Source organism: Cervus elaphus, chromosome 21, assembly GCF_910594005.1.
Source record: "Cervus elaphus chromosome 21, mCerEla1.1, whole genome shotgun sequence".
Lineage (NCBI taxonomy): Eukaryota > Metazoa > Chordata > Mammalia > Artiodactyla > Cervidae > Cervus > Cervus elaphus.
Window position 1 is genome coordinate 35233269 of NC_057835.1, and position 20721 is coordinate 35253989.

Below are 20721 nucleotides of genomic sequence, written 5' to 3' on the forward strand. Positions count from 1 at the left end.
TCATTAAAAAAAAATTATTCCTAAATCTTGTTCAAGCTATTTTGGTAACTGACAATACCCAGGATAGTTTTAGAATAAGCTTCTTATTTCTTTGAAGCTAACTGGGATTTAAGAAAGCCTCAGTTTTCCTTATCTATGTTGACGTATTACAGGCAACATTTATCATTCTGTATAGATGTTCTTCCCAGGCTAGCAGAACTTTTGGTGCCTGTTTTTCTTTTCAGACAATCTTTTTGTAATTAATTGGTACACATTTTATTAATACAAGGTCCTAAATTAAACATAAGTTGTCAGAGAACTATTTTGACCATTGAATATTTTCTGAGAAATAGTCTGATTTCCTAATCTTCTTAGTTTAAAAATCTGCTGAACTCAGGGAAGTTGAAGCGTGAGGCTAGGATGGAGGTGAGTGATAGCTGTCATCTTTATTTCTAAGTTAATTTTAAAATAAATAATTGCTTTACAATTATTTATTGTGTAATTGGATAACTGCTTTACAATCTTGTGTTGGTTTCTGCCATACGGCACCGTGAGTCGGCCATAGGTGTACATATGTCCCCTCCCTCCTAAAGCTCCCTCCCAGCCCATCCCATCCCCTCAGTTGTCACAGAGCACCGGGTCTCAGCTCTTTGCGTCATGCAGCAGACTCCCACGGGCTGTTTCACATGTGGTGATGTATGTGTTTCCATGCTGCACGCTCCATTTGTCCCACACTCTCCTTCCCCTGCTGTGCCCACAAGTCTGTTCTCTATGTCTGCATCGCCACTGACGCCCTGCACATAGGTTCATCAGTACCAGATAACCATCATCTTTAAATACCAGGAGCCAGATTGTCTGCATGGAAATCTGGAACAAATAAATTACGTCCTGTCCTGAATCTTTCAGGCCGCTATCACAAACCACCATAGACTCGGTGGCTTCTAAATTACAGAATTTACTTCTCACAATTCTGGAAGCTGAGAAGTCCAAGATCAAGGCACCAGCATATCCTGTGTCTGGTGAGGGTCCGCCTCCTAGTTCTTAATTGACTGTCTTCTCAGCTGCTAAAGAATCTGCCTGCAATTCAGAAGACCGGGGTTCAATTCCTTGGTTGGGAAGATCCCCTGGAGAAGGGAAAGGCTACCCACTCCAGTGTTCTGGCCTGGAGAATTCCATGGACTGTATAGGGAATTCATGGGGTTGCAAAGAGTCTGACCCGACTGAGCGTCTTTCGCTTTTACTTGTTGTGGCATCACATGGCAAAAAGGGATGAGAAAGCTGAGTCTCTTTTATAAGGGTGCTGCCATCATGATCTAATTACCTCCCCAAAGTCCCACCTCCAAACACCATCACACTGGGGAGGGACCCCAGCATTCAGTCTGTAGCATGTTATGTTCCAGGCACTAATTATACATAGATGAAAAATGTCTCCCCATACTCCAGGACCTTAGTAAGTTAGTGAGTGTTGGCTTTCTGTGGGGCCCTCACTGGCTTACTCCCCTGGGAGACCTCTGTACAGTTACGGTTCTTGGTTGAGAGCAAGAAAAACTGGCTCTGAAGGTGTCAGCAAAAAGTTAACCTTTGGAAGGATCTGGCATGGTTCATAAAACAAAAGATCAGTTGAAGAACCTACTGGAAAGGACAGAAGCAGGGATGCTCTAGAAGAGCAGGGACTAATCTACAATTTCAATAAATCAGCTTCCTATTTCCCCCTTTCTTTGTCTCTCTCTGTATGTACTGAGTCACTTCCATTGTGTCTGACTATGACCCCACAGACTGTAGCCTCCTTTGCCTCCTCTGTCCATGGGATTCTCCAGGCAAGAGCACTGGAGTGGGTTGCCACTTCCTCCTCCAGGGAATCTTTCTGATCCAGGGATGAAACCCAAGTCTCCTGGGTCTACTGCACTGCAGGTGGGTTCTTTACCCACTGAGCCATCAGGGAAGATATTCCCCAGTGAAAAATGTGAAATAGTTCAGGTATTAAAAAAGTTCAGAGACCAATTAAAATAATACCAATTCCCCCATTCATCTTCCTGAATCTTTTCTTAAGATTTTTATTGGAGTATGGATGATTGACAGTGTTGTTAGTTTCAGGTGTACAACAGAGTGAATCACTTATACATGTACACATCTTTGTTGACTCTTCATTTTCAGCTATCATGTAGCTTCAACATGTAATTTTCAATAGAGATGAAACATTGGCACTACAGAGAGAAAGCACTAATTTCTTTCTCTAGAGTTATTTTTCTTTTGGGTGGGTGGGTGTTTTACATATTCTGGATAATAGTTCTTTGTCAGTTACACAGACTACAAATAGTTTTTCCCAGTCTGTGGTTTTGCCCTTTTCCTTTGTTTATAGTGTATTTTGTAGTACAGATGCTTTACATTAAATGCAGTTAAATTTTCTGTGTGGCTTGCATTCTTTGTGACTTGTTTAAAAAAACCCTTTCTCACTTCAAGATCATACATTCTTTGACATTCTCTCCCAATAACTTTAAAGTTTTATTTTATTATACCATGGTGCCTTTGCTCTTGAAATTTCATGTAACATTTGCCATCATTTCTCTGCTTGGCTGGTCTGTTCTTGGCTTTCAGCTCTCTCTCTGTTTAAATGTGACTTCCTTGTCAGACCTCTTGATCAAGATGTAACCTCCACACAGCTCTGGTTGCTGCTTCAAATTATCCTATTTTATTCTCTTCACTGCATGAATTATAGTCTACAGTTACCATGTTCATCTATTGGCTTATTCTGTTTCCTCCAAGCAAAACGTGGGTGCCAAGAACAGGGGTCTTTGTCTTTTTTTTTTGGGGGGGGTGCTGCCCTGGATCTTCACTGATACAAAGTGTGGGCTTTCTCTAGTTGCAGTGCATGGGCTTCTCATTTCAATGGCTTCTCTTGTCATGGCACATGGACTTAGTTGCTCCAAGTCATGTGGGATCTTCCCAGACCAAGAATTGAACCCTTGTCCCCTGCTCTGGCAGGTGGATTCTTAACTACTGGACCACCAGGGAAGTCCCCAGGGGTCTTTATCGTTTTCATTGTGGTGTCTTCAACTTCCAAAGGAGATCATTGCAGGTGGGGTTTGGGGGGAGCAGACACAGGCAGAGCTTAGAGTGCAGATGGCTTCTTAGAAGAAGCCCTTTGCGTGGACACTTCTGCAAGGGAGGAGGCAGAAGCAACATCCAGCCGAGCGAGTAGTCTAGCTGCAATGCTGGCTCAGCTATCTTGACTCTTGGGGTCAGGTGACCTGTTGGTGTCATCCTAGTGGAGCCAGAATGGCTGGACTTCTGCAGCCCACCTCCATCAGTTTTAGGGGTGACCCACCCTGGGTGAAGAGGTGTCTCTGCAGCTGAGGCCTTGCCTGCAGAGGCCGACAGCTGGACACAATAAGCCCTTTCATGCAGGGTGATCTTGGTGACCAGCTGTGTGCATCAAAAGTGCCTGGCATGTAGTTAGCACCTGATACATTTTAAGTAAGCTTTCCCACATATCCTGAAACTCTTCCTGAGCATAAAGTAGAATTTCTGAGTAAGAGGATTAAAAACACTTTTAACGTGAGTCCTGCAGAAATCCCTAGAAATTTCGTGACCAGTCACACTCTCAGTATTGGAGTGTGATTATTCCTGCTTCCTCCTTTTTTTGAGCTTAGCCCAGAAAAGATATTGTTTTTATTTTTGTTATTTATTTTTTCTAAATTAAGTGCATGCTAGTAAAAATCTCTGAGTTAAAATTTTTGTTTGTTTGTTTTAAAAGACCTCTGCCTATACACAGGGCATTGTATTCCCATTTCTGAATTTTTACCTTTTCGCAATTCCTAGAATTATCTTATTTCACATTGTCTCTACACAGATTTTTGTTTCACCTTACTTGACCTGATGAACCCTTAGTTGGCCATCCTGTGGGATCTTAGTTATCACCTCTGCTTCCTTGAACTCCTCCGCCAAGGGATTTGATGCAGGTGGAATGGAAAGGGGATAGACAAAATATGACCAGAACCATGTCTGGATCCCCAGATGGTGCTAGTGGTAAAGAATCCACCTTCAAGCACAGAAGATGCAAGAGATGTAGGTTTGATTCCTAGGTCAGAAGGATCCCCTGGAGTAGGAAATGGCAACCTACTCCAGTACTTTTGTCTGGAGAATCCCGTGGATAGAGAAGCCTGGTGGGCTACAGTCCATGGAGTCTCAATGAGTAGGTAGGACACAGCTGAGCGACTAAGCCCACATCTGGGTTATTTCTAGGAAGAGAGTGGAGGTCACATCAGGTTACCTTGGAGTTAGATTTCTTTTTCGTTTTGCTGTGTGTCCACTATATTAGCATAGTGTAGTAGTGCTAGTCACTCAGTTGTGTCCAACTTTTTGCGACCCCATGGACTATAGCCCACCCGGCTCCTCTGTCCCTGGGATTCTCCAGGTAAGAATACTGGAGTGGGTTGCCATGACCTCCTCCAGGGGATCTTCTCAACCCAGGAATGGAATCTGGGTCTCCCACATTGTAGGTGCATTGTTTATCATCTGAGCCACTAGGAAGTCACAAATAAATGATTTACACATGGGTGTGCATGCTGAAACATTTTTAAGGATCGAGTGAATATTCACAAAACAAGATGTTAGTTACCTCTGCCACATCTATTCCTTGGTTTGATGTTAACTAAGAATTTTTTTTAAATGTTTATTTAACTTAATAACCTTAGGACCATGCCCAGAGCATATTATCTCCTCCATCCTTATTAAATGAATAGATAAATGATATTTGGTTATTTTATGTACCAGGAAGCTTGTGTCACCTCAACAGCACATTCTTTACCAGAAAGCAGACGTTAATGGTAGTCAGATTCTAAATAGAAGCTTGCTTGATGAACACAGAGTTAGAGCAGGAAAAAGCAGCTATTAGTGTTAACACCCACAGCCATAATAGCCTGATTTGGTCATTTCCACACTGACATTCTTGCCACAGGGATAAGAATGATCAGATCCATGGGCTGGTGGGTTGACTTGCAGTCCTTTGGGGTTTCCATCCCTCACCATGTAAACTGGACAAGATATAAAATGCTGGAATAATATTCCTAAGTCACATGCAAGCTCTGCCTCTTAAGATTTTTCACAGGATTTTTGTTTGTTTTTCTTCTGTTTTTTAACTGTAGGTTTGGTGGTTGTTCATAACTTCTACTTTCCTTTCTTAGGCATTTCCCAATGCAAGAATATTAATTTTCTTGTGGTACCTTTATGATATCATTTTGTGACTAAATCACTTATTGACATTTTTGTGTGGTATGAGGTAGACACTATAACTTTTTCTAAATTGTCTTAAATATGCAATTATAGATTTATGATGCATTCTCTTCATCTTTTATACATTTGATGAGCTCCAAAAGGAAGTGAGAAAATAGTCTGGGAAATAACTTATTTTGATGAGTTCAGATTAACACTTTATAGAAAGGATTACATCTGTTGTGTTATTGAGATACTGGGAAACTTGCATGATACCTCCTCTGCCGCTGACTGTAAAGTGGGCACAAATAACTCTATAGTACTGACTTTTTCGCTTATTATTTCAGGACCTAGTTCATGTTAAATGCAAATATTCAAGGAAGTCTAAATGTTTTAATGCCCAGTTGACTTGCATGAGTTAGACCTAACTTTCTGTTATTTATTCAGTTTTCTGTTTTAAGTTGTAATGTGAAATCCCAAAAATGAATCCCAGGAATAAGGTTTCCCAGCTTGAGTTTCATTTGATTAGAAATGTCGCTGAGAATTGGACCGTGTGGGAGTATAGAAAAATTTCTATCACAAAACAAAAATAGCAATGGTGAAGAAATGTAAAAATAAAACCAGAATGCATCATTTGAATTTTTGAACATCCCTCTAGAGATCGTTTGGGTTTAGAATGAGATTTTGGCACAATTTCAGGATATTTTGATATTGAATATAATTTTGAATTGGCTTCTTATTCTGATGTCTTAAAAAGAATTATTATTTCAATAAACTTCAATTATGGCTTTATGTGCTAGTGAGAGTTTTCTACCATATTAGAGAAAAAAGAAAATGAATTTCAATTCTGAATCTGGTCACAAGAAGCAAATTTGTATTGATTTTTCCTTTTTCCAATGAATGTGTAAGGACTGTTTAGACATCTGCAAATGGGGTAGATAAAAACTTTATAGTTTCAAAGGTACTTAAAAATAGATCCTTCAAAAAAAAAAATAGATCCTTCAAATACCTTGCAGCTAAAGATGGGAAGAGAAATAAATATCTATTCTTTTTATTTATTAACTTTTCAATGTATTTCATTTAATACATAGAATTGATTGATTATTACTTATGGGAATTTTAATATTGTATAGAGATTTACTATGTTAAAAATTTGTAATTTCTGGGGGAGAAAAGCCACAGTATAAAATATTCTTCTATCCAAATAAGAGAGAAAAAGATTCTAAGATATGCTTGGATTTCACGAGATTTACTTTACTTTTTTCTTTTCATGTAGCAAATAACAGTACATAGTATTATCAGTACGTCATAAAAGGTAAAGGTAAGTGCTCAGTCTCGTCTGACTCTTTGTGACTCGAACTGTAACCTGCCAGGCTCCTATGTCCATGGAATCTTCCAGGCAAGAGTACTAGAGTCGGTTGCCATTTCCTACTCCAGGGGATCTTCCCAACCCAGGGATCAAATGAGTGTTTCTTGCATCTCCTTCATTAGCAGGCCATTTCTTTATCACTGGGCCACCTGGGAAGCCTAGTCATGGGTGCATATAAATTCTCATCAAAACGTTCTTTGAGGGCCTATTATGCCAATGGAGAATTGTGTTTGTTTGGTTTTATTGTGTTATGTTAGATGCTCCTCTTTTATGCACGTTAATCCACTGTGTGTAACACCTGTATCTCGGCACTTAACATACCAATGTATTTTTTTGTCTTCTCCGTCAGCCTCTAAGCTTCTTAATTGCAAGGGCTATTATGTGTGTGTGTGTGTGTGTGTGTGTGCAAAAACCCAATATTACAGTATATGGGCAGGAATGTATATGTGCAAAAACCCAATATTACAAGCTATTTCTTATGTTATACTTTTATTTTTTAAATTAGCATACAGTACCATACTTCACACACACACACACACACACGCACGCATGCACGCACCCGTGCACCATACCGTATTTCACTGATTTTGTGTTTCAGTGTTTTGTTAACTCTTTTAGTCGTTTTGAAAAGCTGTAATGAAATACCATAGGCTGGGTGGCTTATAAAGAATACAATTTTATTTCTTACAGCTGTGGAAATTGTAGGTCAGGGTGCCAGCATAGTTGGGGTAGGACTCTCTTCTAGGTTGCAGAATTCTTGTTGTGTCCTCATGTGGTGGAAGAGGACAGGGGTCTCTCTGGAACCTCTTTTATAAGACACTGACCCCTTTCAAGAACGTTCTACTCTCATGACTTAAGTACCTCACCAAAGCTCCCCGCTACTAGTACCATTACTTTTGTGTGTTAGGATTTCAACATATGAATTTAGAGGGGACATAATTATTCAGATCATAACAATAACTTAGCCCATAGGGAGAATCAGTAAATATTTTTTGGAAAAAAAGATGACAGTAAGCAATATTTATTCATGAATTCCCTGGTGGCCCAGTGGCTAAGAGTCAGGCCCAGGATCAGTCCCTGGTAGGGGAACTAAGATCCCACAAGCTGCACTGTGTGACCAAAAAGTAAATTTATTCATTCTACCTACTTGAAATTCCTTGAGTCATACATTTTTAATAAACAGATAAAATAGTTTTAAATTAACAGCTTGTCTCCTTAAATATTTTACACAATTCTTCTACCCCTTTTCTTTTTAATTCAGGCTATCCATAATAAAATTTTGCTGAGCAAAAATCTCAGTTTAGTCCAAATGAAATAATTAGAAATTTGAAATAAGTGATCGGAATTAATGAGTTTTTACTGTGCTCAACATAATTCAAGAATATTGAGCCAGAGGAGAGCTTCGCTTACTTATGCATTAGACGGTGAATTAGACTCTTCCAGATTAGCTAAGGAATAGGAGGGGAAAGAGCAGAAACAGCCCTCACCAGGCCACCTAGGGGTCATTTGATGACTGTGAGGTCATGTGATGACCACTGACACATCCAGATTCTGACAGCAGCCCTGTGATTGGACAATTCCGAGCATTTACTCCTGGGCCTAAGGTCCTCCTACAGCTGCTGCTGTTTGTGTCTTGTCCTGACTCCTTCCCACCACTACTCTCTCTGCCGGATCTATGCTTCTGCCTGGACCAGCAAGGGCTGATCCTCTCTGCAGATCACAAATTCAAGCCAAACTCAAATGCAAAGGATCTGGTTGTTTCAGATGGTCACTCTACCTCCTGCTGGGTGGAGATATTGTACTTGCCCATCTCCTAGGACCCTGACCACCCTATAAATTAGCTCAGGTAAGCACTTTCTCCTTGGGTGAGGATGACAAGAAGGCATGGCCCATTTTCTTAGAGGATCTGTGGACACGGAATGAACTCAAATCACACCCCTGGGAGCAACTCCCTGATTGAACAGAGGCAGAAACTGAAGCCTCAGGTCACCGCTCTGTTCTACCAGTAAATAAACTGAACAAACTGAAAAACCAACAACTCTTCTTAGATCCATAAGAGGATTAATTTCATAGGGCAAACTGCTGTCCCCTACCCTCCAAATTCAAGAGACAGATGGTGTGGAAAACACAGTTTGAAGAGAAAGAACAAGCATCAGAACTAGACATGGCAGGGATGCTGGGATTATCAGACAGGTAATTTACAACAAATATGAGTAATATTGAGGGCAGGAGGAGAAGGGGACGACAGAGGATGAGATGGTTGGATGGCATCACTGGCTCAATGAATATGTTTGGGTGGACTCTGGGAGTTGGTGATGGACAGGGAGGCCTGGTGTGCTGTGGTTCATGGGGTCACAAAGAGTCAGACACAATTGAGTGACTGAACTGAACTGAGTAATAAGTGAAGGGCGCTAGTGGATGAAGTAGACAGCTTGCAAGAATAGATGGATGATGCAGGCTAAGAGATGGAACTGAAGTGGTTAAGAGATACCACTTATGTGGCAAGCTAAGAAAAGAACTGAAAAGAAATGCAGTTGATAAAAACTCTAACAGAAATGAAAATTGCCTCTGGTGAGCTTACTTAGTAGAATGGACATGCTGAAGAGCCTCTGGACTTGAGCATATAGCAATAGAAACCTCCAAAAGTGAAAAAGTGAAAAGCAAATATTGCAGAAAACAGGACAGAATATCCAGGAACTGTGGGACAACTACAAAAGTTATGATATGTATTTAATAGGACTGCCAGAAGGAGAAGCATGTGAGGAAAAGAAGAAATATTTGAAGCAATGAGAATTTCCCCAAATTAACTGGTTTATGCCTCTTACAGTGCCTGGCACATAATAGTGCTCAAAAAAATAGTGTTTTTTCTCTTTATCCTGTGAGGGCATTGTAAAAAAACAAGTATAGGGAAGTTTTAGAAGAGGCAGACACCACTAGGCAGAGCTGAGGATCAGAGAGATTTTGTGGGTGAGGCTGATTTTAGCCAAGAACTTAAAAGTAGTTTCACTGGTTCATTCTATAGATGCTCAATATCACTTATGTGACTCAGCTGGTAAAGAATCCACCTGCAATGAGGAAGACCTGGGTTCGATCCCTGGGTTGGGAAGATCCCCTGGAGAAGGGAAAGGCTACCCATTCCAGTATCTGGCCTGGAGAATTCCCGGACTGTATAGTCTATGGGGTCGCAAAGAGTCGGACATGACTGAGTGACTTTCACATCACAAAAAAATGCAAATGAACTTCTTTATAAAACAGAAATAGACCCACAGATATAGAAAACAAGCTCATGGTTACCAAAGGGGAAAGGGGGGATGTGAATTAGGAGTTTGAGATTAACATATACACATTCCAGAAAAACATCTACTTCTGCTTTATTGACTACAACAAAGCCTTTGACTGTGTGGATCATAACAAACTGTAGAAAATTTCTTAAAGAGATGGGAATACCAGACCACCTTACCTGCCTCCTGAGAGATCTGTATGTAGGTCAAGAAGCAACAGTTAGAACTGGACATGGAACAACAGACTGGTTCCAAATTGGTAAAGGAGTATGTCAAGGCTGTATATTGTCATCCTGCTTATTTAACTTCTATGCTGATACATCATGTGAAATGCCAGGCTGGATAAAGCACAAGCTGGAATCAAGATTGCCAGGAGAAATACCAATAACCTCAGATATGCAGATGACACCACCCTTATGGCAGAAAGCAAAGAAGAACTAAAAAGCCTCTTGATGAAAGTGAAAGAGGAGAGTGAAAAAGTTGGCTTAAAATTCAACATTCAAAAAACTAAGATCATGGAATCAGGTTCCATCACTTCATGGCAAATAGGTAGGGAAAAAATGGAAACAGTGACAGACTTTATTTTAGGGGGCTCCAGAATCACTGCATGTGGTGACTGCAACCGTGAAATTAAAAGATGCTTGCCTTACTTTGCAAAGACTTGACTTTGCCAACAAAGGTCCATCTAGTCAAGGCTATGGTTTTTCCAGTAGTCATGTATGGATGTGACAGTTGGACTATAAAGAAAGCTGAGTGCCAAAGAATTGATGCTTTTAAACTGTGGTGTTGGAGAAGACTCTTGAGAGTCCCTTGGACCACAAGGAGATCCAGCCAGTCAATCTTAAAGGAAATCAGTGCTGAATATTCATTGGAAGGACTGATGCTGAAGCTGAAACTCCAATACTTTGGCTACCTGATGTGAAGAACTGACTCATTGGAAAAGACCTTGATGTTGGGAAAGATTGAAGACACGAGGAGAAGGGGACGACAGAGGATGAGATGGTTGAATGACATCACCGACTCAATGGACATGGGTTTGAGTAAGCTCTGTGGGTGGGTGATGGACAGGGAGGCCTGGCGTACTGCAGTCCATGGGGTCTCAAACAGTCAGAATGACTGAGTGACTGAACTAACATATGAAATAATCGGCATGACCTACTGTATAGCACAGGAAGCCATATTTACTATTTTGTGAAAATATATAAGGGAAAAGACTCTGATACACACACAGACACACACATACACACACACGGTAGCTCAGATGGTAAAGAATCTGCCTGCAATGTAGGAGACATCTGGATTCGATCCCTGGGTTGGGAAGATCCCCTGGAGAAGGGAATGGCAACTCACTCCTTTATTCTTGCCTGGAGAATCCCATGGACAGAGGAGTCTGACAGGCTACAGTCCAAGGGGTCGCAAAGTGTCAGACACAACTGAGTGACTTTCACTCACTCGATCACTCACTCATATATTGGGAATAAGACTATATTTGCCACCAAAAACAAACACAAGAGTTTATAATCTAACGAGGCAAACAAATGTCCATCAAATAATCTTATAAGTAAATATACATTTACATGACAGGCAACCTAAATGCCCAAAAGGAAAGCAGTGAAATAAATATTATTTTTGGTTTATCTTATGTAGCCACTGAAATTGTTTCAAATAATTATAAAATTCATACAAAAACACTGGATATTTTAAAAAGCAGGACATCAAAGTATAGAGTATAGTCTCTTATTTTATAAAAACAAATATGTATTTGCCTAGGCAAATTGACTATACACCACATGGACAGTGATTATCCCTGGTGATGAGATTTTTGAAGCACAGGGAATGTTCTCATTAAAAAGCAATGTTTTTGCCAGTAGGCAAGTAGATTTGTTTTTCCATTGTTTGAATTCATAATTAGCACCTTTGCATGCTTTACATGAGGAACTAAGGTTTAAGCATGTATTCTTTCCCTTGCTTTTGGTTGTTTCTTTTTAGTTTTGATGCACTGGGGAGTAAGGAGAAGGTCCTTGAGAGAATAAACTTCTGAATTTCAAATAAGACATTTTTCTAGGGGTCTTATCTATGTAATGATGTATTGATAGAGTATTACCTTGTGTTTAGTTTGAGAAAACCAAAGAGTACTTGATTTTGCCCTTGGAAGAAACCCAGCTTTAAGAAGATTGCGTCTTGGTGAACTGTTGTTTTTTTTTTTTTTTACCTGGATGGATGGGACAATATTACTACTGTTCCCCTATATGTGGTTCCATCCTCTTCTGGGGTACACACAGGGAGACTGTGCTTTCCTGACTGCTTGTAGTTAGGGGTGTCCATGGGACCAATTCTGGCCAATGGGGAAGAGCTTTTCCAATTGAGATTTTACAAAATGCCAATAAGAGACCCACCAGCTCTGGTCTTCCTTGTGACACAAATGCAGAAATATGTGCTGATGTGGTGACTTCTTCAACTTGGGTCCCTGAGTGGGAAGAATAGGGGGAAGAGATGTGGAGTTTGGAATCAACATATACACACTGCTATATTTAAAATGGGGCTGCCCTGGTAGCTTAGGTGGTAAAGAATCTGCCTGCAAGGTGGGAGAGCTGGGTTCAACCCCTGGGTCAGGAAGATATCCTGGAGAAGGGAATGGTTACCCACTCCAGTATTCTTGTCTGGAGAACCCCATGGACAGAGGAGACTGGCGGACTACAGTCCATGGGGTCGACTGAGCGATGAACCCTTCACTTCATGGTTAAAATGGATAACCAACAAGGACCTGTTGTAGAGAACAGGGAACTCTGCTCAATGTCATGTGGAGTTGGAGGGAGAATGGATACATGTGTGTGTATGGCTGAGTCCCTTTGCTGTCCGCCTGAAATGATCACAACATTGTTAATGAACTATACTCCAATATAAAATAAAAAGTTAAAAAAATGCCAATGGGAGACCAGCTCTGCCCTTCCTCTTGAGGCAAACGCAGAAATATATGCTGACTCCTTCAACTTGTATCCCTGAGTAACCACTGAGTGGACACCCTCCAACCCCTCTCCCACCCCAGACCCACACTGAACATGTAGCATAAATAAAAGATAAACTGGTATTTCATTCACTGAAATTGGGAGTGTTTGAGGTGACCACAGCTGGCCTGTCCCAAAGGACAGAGAGAGCAGCTTTGGCTTCTGAGTAGCACCAGCTTCTCCAAAGATCAAAAGAGCCTCCTAATATCCAAGTTCTCAACATGACACATCTCCTCGCTGGTGATGGACAGTGGAACTTTCTTTTAGAACAGAAAGACCTCATTGTAGGCGGATCCCACCAAATGCCTGGAGAATGAGTTCCTTCTGTGGTTTCTGAGGGCTGTGTCTTTTTAGTGCCAAGCGCCCGGCTGACAAATGAAAAATTCAATCAAAGGTCCGTGTGTTCGCAAATAGTTATCTGGATGCTTGCTGTCAGGCAAAATAGCTGGTCGACTGCTGGAAATGGAAAGTTTTTCGTTGGACGGTTAGCATTGTCCATAAATAGGCCTAAAGTCAATGATGCGGTCTGTGTTTGGGCACAGAAATCCTCTGTTTGGTGAAGTGGACCGGAGGTGGACTTATGCAGAAGTGGACCGGAGGCTTTGTTAAAGGCTTTATAGTGAAGAAGAACCCTCCATGCCCCCATCAAAGATACCCCTCCAAGGTCCACTGTTCGTAAGAGATCACGTTTTCTAAATACGAATTTCCTCTTTCATTTATTTATTTGTACCTATTTTTGGCTGTGCTGGATATTTGTTGCCGAGCATGCTTTTCTTGAGTTCAGGCGAGCAGGGCTACTCTCTAGTTGTGGTATGCAGGCCTCTCATTGTGGTGGCTCCTCTCGTGTGGAGGACAGGCTCAGGGGTTGCAGCATATGAGCTCCGTAGTTTCCGTTCCCAGAGTCTACATCACAGGCTCAATAGTTGTGGCAGCCTGGTCCCTCCTGGACCAGGAATCAAACCTCTGTCTCCTGCATTGGCAAGTGGATTCCTTACACTGAGCCACCAGGGAAGCCCTCAAATTTCGTCCTTTAAAATGCGAATACAGCTGAAGTGGTCAAAGCACTTGGTCACATATATACTTGAAAATCACTGAAGAAGTGATGTTTAGATCTTTGGTTAAGATGGAGCAGGCTGTGAACATGGGAATGGGTTAATCAGAGAGAAATAGGAAGAGGGAAGAGGAATGTTTTAGGAATGGAAAAGAGTTCCTCAAATTAAGTGACAAAGAGCTCCCAAAGTCTTTTCTTCTTCATGTAAAGTGGGATTTAATAAAATTTTAATAAAAATCTCCTAAAGTGGGATTTTAATAAAATGAATGCACAGATGGATTCTGGAATTAGTGAGACACATGCATGCATACACACAGGCACAGAGTATTTCTCCTGATCAAAGACTCAGTAGGTAAGCTATGAATAAGAACTTTTGGAAAAAAGCATTAATTTTCACTGGTTTATTTGGGCGTTATTCATATTAAATAATATTTTGGTGCTCACCAGTGTTTTCCACTTTTCAATGCTGACAGACAGTATAGAAAGACAGGGACTGTAATCTCGGCTACAGATCTTCCTTCCAAAGCAAGGAGTCCTGGTCTACTTCATTACTGTCAGTATTGTGCAGGACTGATGTCAACTACTTTCGTTCTGGGAAATGTTGCTGTTTTGCTGGTTCATTGCCGTTGGCCTAACAATCAGTTCAGTTCAGTTCAGTTCGGTCACTCAGTCGTGGCCTCACAATAGGATCACAGAATACTTCAAGGTCATGTGCAGGGTCCTCTGGAACCAAGTGGAGGAAATACCGTTTCCTGCTAGAATCAGTGGAGCTTCTGGAACAAAAGGTCACTATTGGCTACAAACTGTTGGGTGGCTCTGGACTTTGCTGAGGGAACAGGGCCAGGCAGACATGGGTGTGGAGCAAGAACTGGCCTGCCACTAATTTACTTGGCCTCATGCTGATGAAAAATGATGACTTACGTGTCACAGATTTTTATCTAATGGGAGCATAAGGGGTTTTAAATCCCCATCCTCCCATCAACCACTATGCAGTTCACTGAAACTTAATACACAAGCATCATTCCTATTGTTTCCATTGTCCCGTAGGAGGGGTATTTAATAGAAAATATGTAGAAATGTCTGGATAAAAATAACATTTTAACTCACTTGATTATAATCAGATTCCTGCATCTAACCCTTCTTCCTGTTCACAGTGATGGTTTTACATTGAATCTCTCAATGTGGTTAGTCCAATCTCAATAAGTATTTTTAAAACTCTGGGAGACCCATTCCTCTTCCTCCTTCTCTCCCTCTTTTTTTCCTTGTAAGTAAACCACTGCTGCCTATAGAGGTAAGCTGGTAATAAGCATGTTACTATAATCAGCATTTTTTTTTGTAGCCAATGGCATCATCAATCTGTCTAAGTAATGAGTGTCATGATTATTTCTGATCTCCACACTTTAGAGGTGCTGTCACCCATATCGATCATTTGACTTTCTCCTTCTGTTGAGACAGACATCCTTACATGGGCTTCTTGAGTTCCTATATGTCTTGCTGGGTGCGTGGAGACTGCAGGGCCCCATTTTTCATGTTTGTTTATGCAGCTGGTAGCCTGTGAGATGAGGTAGGGTATTCCCCTTGGACAAACAGACTAGCTTGCTACTTGCTGGAAAAGCAATGGATTTCCCAAGGTTTACTGATGCTTGCTCTGCTGTGAATAATGAAGTTCTTTGTTTCTGACCCAGGATCTCACATCTTCTAAGCATCCAGAAAACTGTTTGTAGATTATAAGTGAGATACAATGAAATCCACACTTGACAATCTTGAAAATGGGATTGCTTTGTATCTCCCCCCAAATAGAAACCTCCTAGAGATCAAGAATGAGTACTCTTTGAGTTCTCTTGGCAAGCTTATAATGAACATTCAGTAAGTGTTCACTGGTCATGATGATATCAGTTTATACCATGAAAAGGTGAAGTGTTGATATCAAGATAATGAGGACATTACTGTGATAACTTATAACACCATCATAGAACCCCACTCCTTGCTCACCTCTTTCTCACTCTAGCTTGTGAAGCAGACAAAACCACATTATGGAGAGTGCTTCCCATAAGAAACAGACATGAAGAATTAGACTATAATGAGGAGATGCTAAGAATATGGCAAACATTATAACTCTACCCTTCTGTCTCCACCCTAGTGACAAATAAACTTTAGGCAGAACAGTCATTTGTCATGAAGAGGAAAAGCTCACTTCAGGGGAAAAAAAAAGAACAGAGCTGATATATTTTTTAATGTGGATTGCTTTAATTTTTTAATTAGAGTATGTTGACATATTAGTTGCAGGTGTACAACATAGTAATTTGATATCTTTATAGATTATACTCCATTCAAAGTTACTATAAAATATTGACTATATCCTTGTGCTATATATTACATCCTTGTAACTTATTTATTTTATACTTAGTAGTTTTTACCTTGGAATCCCCTTTACCTAGTTTGCATCTCCATTACCCCTCTTCCATCTGGTAACCAGTAGCTTGTTCTGTAGCTTGTTCTTTGTATATGTGGTTCTGTTTCTGTTTTGTAATATTTGTTCATTTATTTTATTTTTTAGATTCCATATGTAAGTGAAACATACAGTACTTGTCTTTTCCTCTCTGATTTATTTTGCTTTGCATAATACCCTCCCAATGTCACAAATGCCAACATTTCATTCTTCTTTATGACTGAGTAAAATATGATTTAAGACCATACACACACACACACATATAGATAGATAGATACGTGCATACGTATTTGGGCTTCCCTGGTGGCTCAGTGGAGGAGACATGGGTTTGATCCCTGGTCTGGAAAGATCCCCTGGAGAAGGGAATGGCTACCCACTCTAGTATTCTTGCCTGGAGAACCCCATAGACAGAGGAGCTTGGCATACTTCAGTCCATGGGGTTGCAAAGAGTCAGACAGAACTTAGCAACTGAACAACAACAATAATGATATACATGTATATGTATATTTGGAATTAGAGAGTATTACCTAAGTGAAATGAGTCATATTAGAGAAAGACAAACGCCATATGATTTCACTTATATGGGGAATGTAACAAACAAAACAAGTAATAAAACTTACAAAGCAAACAGTCATAGATACAGAGAACCAACAGGTAGTTTGCCAGAGGGGAGGGGAGTGGTAGGAGGAGCGAAATAGGTAAGGGGAAGTAAGCGGTACAAACTTCCAGTTCAAAAACAAAGGAATTGCAGGGATGAGGTGAAGCAGGGAACGTGGTCAGTAGTAATGTAATATCTTTGTGTGATGGATAGCAACCCGACTTATTGTGGTCATCATTTTTTAATGTATAGAAATAGCAAATCACTATGGTCATACACCAGGAACCATCATAGTGTTGCAGATCAGTTATATTTCAAAGCAAATAAGCAAACAAACTCATGTAAAACTAGATCATTTTTGTGGTTGCCAGAGGTAGGTGGTAGGGGTGAGAGGTAGGTAGTTGAAAGTGGTTAAAAGGTACAACCTTCCAGTTAGAAGATAAATAAGTACTAGGGAAGTATTGCATGATTAATGCAATTAACATTACTGTATATTAATATTTTATATGAAAGTTGTTAGAGTAGATCTTGAGTCCTCATTATATTAAAAATATTTTATCTTTTATTTTGTACTTATGTGAGATGAATATTTACTAAACTTATTGTGGTAATTATTTTATGATGTATATAAGTCAAATCATTATGCTATACACCTTAAAATTACATACTTGCTGTGTCAATTACATCTCAATAAAACTGTAAGAAAAACAGAAAAATGATTGAAGACCAGTCAGCTGAGTCTTTAAATTTGAGAAGTTAACTACTTTCTATGAGCACAGAGCCAGATCTCACCTTTTTGACTTTTTTCTTAACTTTCTTCCAAAGTGAACACACAGCTCCACATTCCATTCTCCCTCTCAGTGAGTTCCAGCATTTTCTACCTTATCTCAACATGATTCCCCCTCTTACTGGACTTATTACTATCCATCAGAATGATTTACATTTTCATGGGGAGAAATCACCTTTTACTCCCCTGGGATTCACACGAATTTCCTCTGTCTTCACAAGCCTTCTTCTGTAGGCATGAGCATTTTAGAGATTTAATGCCTGGACAGCTTTGAAGTGAGAGCCGAAAACAGGACCCTCCTTTCATCTTGACAACAATAAAACTATGATATGAAGAGAGAGATTTCTGGCCATATCCAATTTTTTGCTAGCTTTCAGTTCTCCTTTTACTCTTGCCTGCATTTATGTGTTCTCAAATTGCACTGGAGATTCAGAATCAGATCAGTGAATTTATCTGCATACAACAGTGTCTTGAATAGTCATTTTATGGCTTTGTGAAAGCATCATCTGAAAATATGGTTGTTCTTTTAAAATATCATGACACAAGCCTGTATAAATGCATTCAACTGTATTTAGCTGCTGTAGAATAATTTAAATTGTCTAATCTTCCAAATTAGAAGAGTAGTAAAGTTGGTGAGAACTTCTAGCCACACGGTGAGGCATGGTGATGATAATCTCTACCTGTATCTTATCTATTTCTAAAAAATGTAATAGTTCTCTGTTGGTTGTATAAAATTTTATAAGACATAATTGAACTCATTTTAAAATCATTGTAATAAGAATTCTATATTCTTAGGATGATTTGTGATATTTCTTGTTAGAAGTTAGGCATCTCCCCATGCCCTGTGGGAGGGAGGCTCAGTCAATATTTCTGAGGTTCCTTTCTGGCCCGTATATCTGTATAAACAGTATCCTGTTACAGAACTTGCCTGCCAATCCTGGAGACTTGGGTTCAGTCCCTGGTTTGGGAAGATCCCCTGCAGGAGGGAATGGCAACCCACTCCAGTATTCTTGCCTGGGAAATCCATGGGCAGAGGAGCCTGATAGACTGCAACCCTTGGAGTCTCAAAGAGCCAGACACGACTTAGTGACTCAACAATGTAGGCATTTACTGCATTGTTTTTCATCATGAGGATGCATGAAACTTTCACTGGGTCCTGTAACTTCCATGAGTAGTCAGATAAGAAACATAGTATTCCTCCTTCGGCTTTCAGATCCCCTAAATATAGAACTTTATCTTTCTCTCTTGCTAGAAATCATCCTGGAAGTCAGCAAATATTTCCTTTCTCTGGGACCTTCCCTGATCTGAAATCTCCCAATTTCCTTCCTCTGTTCAGCTTGAAGCATTTTATCAAGCATGGGGAAATGGTGTATTGTGGATGACAGGGAAGGTAAGTTTTATTTAATTGAAACTTCCATTTTTTGTCTTTTACATCTGAATCTAGCCTTCTATCCAAAAGCCAGAATTATTGTTGACTTTCTTCTCTGTTTCCTTTATTTCTCTCCCCAGTTCAGAGCAATCACTGATGCACCAAAAATAGAGATAAATTTGTATATTGGGGGTTCCTATAATAATCTACATGTTGCCTTGCTTGTTTCAAGATATAATCTTCAAAACTAGGTAACTCACACTTTATGCAAAAATTAACACAAGTGGATAAACAACATAAATATAAGAGCTAAAACTATAAAATTCTTAGAAGAAAACATAGTTGTAAATCTTCATGATCTTAGATTCTGGCAACGGATTCTTAACTGTGACACCAAAAGCATAAACAATAAAAGGAAAATATAGATAAACTGAACTTACTCAAAATTAAGAACTTCTGTTCATCAGCAAGCATTATCCAAAAAAGTGAAAAAGCAACCTACAAAATGGGAGAAAATTCTTGTAAGTCATTTTTTCTGATAAGGGTTTAGTATACAAAGTTTATAAGAACTCCCAAAACTCAACACTAAAAGACAAACAACCCAACTGAAAAATGGGCCAAGACTTGAATAGATGTTTCTCCAAAGAGTATGTACAAATGAGCAATAAATACATGAAAAGACACTCAGCATCCCCAATCATTAGGGAAGTGAAAATCAAAACTCTAATGAGATACTGCTTCACACTTGCAGGATGGCTCTGATTTTTTTAAAATGGAAAATAATAAGTGTCAATGAGCATGTAGGAAATTACACCCTCATCCTTTGCTGGTGGGAATGTACAATGGTCCAGCTCCTGTGGAAAGTGTTTCTGGTTCCTCCAAAAGACAAGTATAGAATTATCACAAGACTCAGAAATTATAGTCCTAAGCATATATATACCCCACATCACTGAAAACAGGGGCTGAAACAGTTAGTTGTACTCTGATGTACACTAGAACATTAATTACAGTAGCTGAGAGATGGAAAGAATCCAAGTGTCTATCAGCAGACGGATGAACAAAATGTGATATGTATGTATATGTACATATGTATATGATATGTATATGATGGAATATTATTAGGCCATAAAAAGGAATGAAGTTCTGATATATGACACAATGTGGATGACCCTTAAAATATTATGCTTAGTGAAATAAAGCAGATACAAAAGGACAACTATTGTATGACTCTACTTATATGAAATATCTAGAATAGGAAAATTCATAGACAGAAAGAGGAGTAGAGCTTACCAGGAGCTGGGGGAGAATGGAGAGTTATTATTGAATGATTACAAAATCTTTACTAGGCATGATGAAAAAGTTTTGGAATAGGTAGTGGTGATGGTTGCACACCATTGTGAAGATAATTGATACCACTGACTTGTACACTTAGAAATAGATAAAATGGCAGCAACTAAATAATAAAGGTTGCATTTGGTATAGGATTCGTTTTCCCTATACCAAATAGACTAGAAGCATTTGAAACACGGGTTTAAACATTACTTTAAGTCTAGAAAAAATGGATATTTCTTCCCAGGGAGGTAAGTTAGGAGTGATTCCAAAGGGTGAAGTGGAAAGAGTGT